Source organism: Hordeum vulgare, chromosome 1H, assembly GCF_904849725.1.
Source record: "Hordeum vulgare subsp. vulgare chromosome 1H, MorexV3_pseudomolecules_assembly, whole genome shotgun sequence".
In the NCBI taxonomy this organism is placed as follows: domain Eukaryota; kingdom Viridiplantae; phylum Streptophyta; class Magnoliopsida; order Poales; family Poaceae; genus Hordeum; species Hordeum vulgare.
Window position 1 is genome coordinate 307,234,264 of NC_058518.1, and position 4,216 is coordinate 307,238,479.

Sequence of the window (4,216 nt, forward strand, 5' to 3'; positions counted from 1 at the left end):
TTCAGCATATCTTCACAAGTCCATTGCCACCATCCTCCATCACTTGACGTCATCCTCCATGGGTTGTATGAGATATTCCTCTTGACGCAAGCCCATGGAAACACACCTAACCCCACATAGAACTCTCAAGAAGACCATGGGTTAGTACACAAATACGTACTGGACAATGCTTACCATACCATGGGATCACTTGATCCCTCTCGGTACATCTTGTACGCTTTGTGTGTTGATCATCTTGATTTACTCTTTGTTTGACGATCTTGATCAACCTTGTGTCTCTATGACCATTCTTTGGATAATACCTTGAATACCACCTTGGTCATCATATAAACTCCTTGAACCCAACAGATGGACTTCAAGAAGTGCCTATGGACAAATCCTATAAATATAACTTAAGGCAACCATTAGTCCATAGGAATTGTCATCAATTACCAAAACCACATATGGAGATATATGCTCTAACAATCTCCCCCATTTTGGTAATTGATGACAACCACTTCAAGAGAGTTTATATAAGGAAATAAGCATAACCAAGCGCACACATACAAAGCAATAATGCATGCGCGCAAGATGTAAATGCTTACGCAATAAAAGCAAAACCCTCTAAATATATCCAAAGTAAACTCTCTAAACTTCTCCCCCATTGGCATCGATTGCCAAAATGGACGAAAAGTTTAGAAAGCCAATATAGTAGGTGGTCCTCCAAAAAGTGTGTACTTCTCAGCAAATGAGTGCAAAGAAATACACAAATACAATGATAAGTAGTTGGAGGAAAACAAACTATATTGAGGACCCAAAGATTGCAAAAAGAAGGATCGTATGGCACAAAGACATACAAAATAGAAGCAATCAATCAAAAGATACCATATGGAACAAACAATCACATGGTCCTTCGAACCACATGAATAAAAGATACTATGATAAAAGCAAAGGAGTGTTTTATCAAAACTAGAGAAGCTCCCCATGATTTGTGCACTAATAAGAGATTTTTGTATTTGATACAAGCGCACAAAATAGGATCGTTGCTCCCCCAAAATTAATAAAAACACACAACGAGTGCAAGAAGATAGATGAGACAATAAGCATATCAATTGCACAAAACAAATGGTTGAGCAACATGTAAAAGAAGCAACTTAAGAATAGGCTCAATCAAAGTAATGTGTGTGAGTCATGGCAAAGCACTTGAGAAGACTAAGATAAGGATGAGCATTACTCATCAACATAGTCTTGATGAAATGAGACACAAAGTGCAAGACATATCACTCCCACACACACATACCAGAAAATGGGTTCACAAGCTTACTAATAAACAAAATAAGAACCAACGCTTGTGACAACCCATGGCGAAGATAGGAAGTAAGAACCTTGTCAAGAGGAGGGATACCAATCGAAATGGCAAAACCCTCATCAAGACAAGCATGAGGAAAAATAATCTTCACGGGCAAAGAGTGCATCAAGATGTAGGAAAATAAGATACGCACTCAAGACAAATCCTTTCACGAAGCCACCAAAAACTGAAAAAGGAAATGCAACGGTGGACGTGAAAGAAAAGAGGATATCAATTAGAGATGTAACTTCTCTCATGTGTAAAAGATTCTTAGTAGAAGACAATCATGATGATATATTTCCACAAAGAAGGATGTACACACGAAATGGTTACAAGAAGGAACAAAGAAGATATCCAAAAGGAAGTCATAAATATATCAATAAGATCTTTTGCTCGGAAGCATGGCACATGGCCTAATATTTTCTTATTGTACAATATGAACTTCCAACATACGAACATCAAAGACATCCCAACTAGTAGTAAGACATCATCGTTCGGATGCTTTGAGAAAGGAAACAAGTACTACAAGAACGAATCAAGAGATTCATGCCATGATGCAACCTGGAAAAGAAAAGACAGGTTGGGGCCTTTGTAAGAAAAGAATGCATGAAGTGTATACTTGTTGCCGAGACAGCATTGGATTGATGTAGTAGATAGTTGTTCTTTGATCATCCTTACTTGGCTCCAATAATCACATGGTCTCAACACCTTCCTTATAGGTGAGCCGAGCATCCAATGCATCTCCAGTTGTTCCTGGAACAGCAAAACAAACAAAATGGTGCGCAAACTCATTGGGACCAAAGAGTTAGAAAACCAACAATACATAGGACAAACTCCACATACATATGTGCATATAGATATGAATTTGAATTTCATGCACACTTTAGCCAATTTATGACAAGGTGGAGTTTCCCCTATATATTGGGTCAAAGAAAGAAAACAAGCAAAAAAAGTTGTATATAGTAGATATGCATGCTCAAGACTCTCAAGAATCAACTCAACACAAAGTTGATAAATCACCAAAAGACAAGGTATCAAGTGATAATAAGATACCAAACAAAAAAACTATCACTTGAAGGATATCAATTAAAAGATACCTCAAGGAATGAGATATCCATTGACACATGCCAAATAAAAGGAAACAAGATACCAATTGAAGGAAAACAAACACGAGGTATCTAATTTCCAAAAGAGAGCTAGGTTCCAACAAACCAAACCCTCGACAAATTTTCATGATGGCACAAAGCATCATAAAGAGCAAGACTTGCCTCCCATCAACACACACTTGATGGGGATCAAAAGATTTTATGATGGGTGAATAAAGAGAGTGTTCTAAATAAAATAGGATAGCTCCCCCAAGGGACGTGCATTATATAGAATTTGCATTTAAATACAAAATGCAGAAGATGGGATCGTCACTTTCTCTATATCTATAAAAACACTAGACATGTTAAAATAGATCCACAAGAGGCAAAGAAGACAAACGAAACACAAAATCCAATGTAAAGACGATTAGCAATTCCTACCACATGATGGGAATACCAATTGTCAAGGACAAGAAGTATTTTGGAAATGATACTCATTGGTAGATCGCAAATATTTCCAAGATCATCTTTACCCATAAAACGCAAGCAAATGACACTTGTAGAGCAAACATGCCACCTAGGAACAAGATAATTTACAATATCAACACTAAGTGGCAATACCTCAAATGTACACATTCTCTAGGATTGTAATATGCACATAGCATATTACTCCCCCATAATGTGATAACCCAACAATATTAACAAGTGGCAAATTAAAACCAACAAGAGATAATTAATGGACCATATAGAATTTGAATTTCTCATGAGTAAGACATACCACATAGAAACTAGATAATCTTGAAATATCAATCCTAAGTCGTATTCCCCATGTATACACACATTTATAGGATTGTGAGGTGTGCAAAGCACATCACTCCCCCACAATGGGATAATCCATTAATCTCTCACAAGAGCCAACAAAGATACAAACAAGATGCAAAAAGGCTCAATACAAGACTCACATGTACATGATATGCAAACCAACATACACATACTCGATTACTCAACATAAGCAAGTTGGAAGCACAACATGTACAAACACATGCAAGGTACAAAACCACAACATGCAAAGGGGCAAGAAACTAACAATGTAAACAGTTTAAGTACAAGTTACCGTAAGGAGGCACATTGGATATAAGATATAAACTCGATAATCCAAATGACTTGGCTTGAGAAAATATGAATGATGAAGACCCCTTTAAATCTTCATTATGTATCCAAGTCTCTAATGTCCTCCACAAACACCTATTGATCAAGTTTGAGCTTGTTGGTCCCCAACCACGTTGGGTCCTAAGAGGTTAGTCACAATAGGCTTGGCAACCCAAATGGTACTTTTCTTGACACCACTTTGAGTACCAACAAACTTGGCAAACACATTGCCAACCTTATCCTTCCCAAGTGAATAGATATCATCAATAATGATTGGGTTGGATAAATTACCTCTCGTGCAAGAAGAAGCGAAGTGACCCTTCTCACGACATAAGTAGCAACATCTACCCTTTAATTTCTTCCCTATTGATTTCTCAACATGAGGAGTGTTGGCTTGGGTCTTCTTGGGAAGGGGCCTTTCTTCAACTTGTAGTTGAGTATGTGAGTGCACTTGTGGCCTCTTCCCTTGTTGCTTGTGCCTTGGGGGCTTCTTCTTTAGTGGGCAAGATCTAACATGGTGCCCTTCAATTTTGCTCTTGAAGCAAATAATCTTGGCCGAATTCTTGACTTGTTCTTGGCCCTTCTTCTTGAAGCTTTTGGACTTATTCTTCTTGTTGGAGTTGAATCCAAGTCCATATTTGTCGTTTGGGGATTT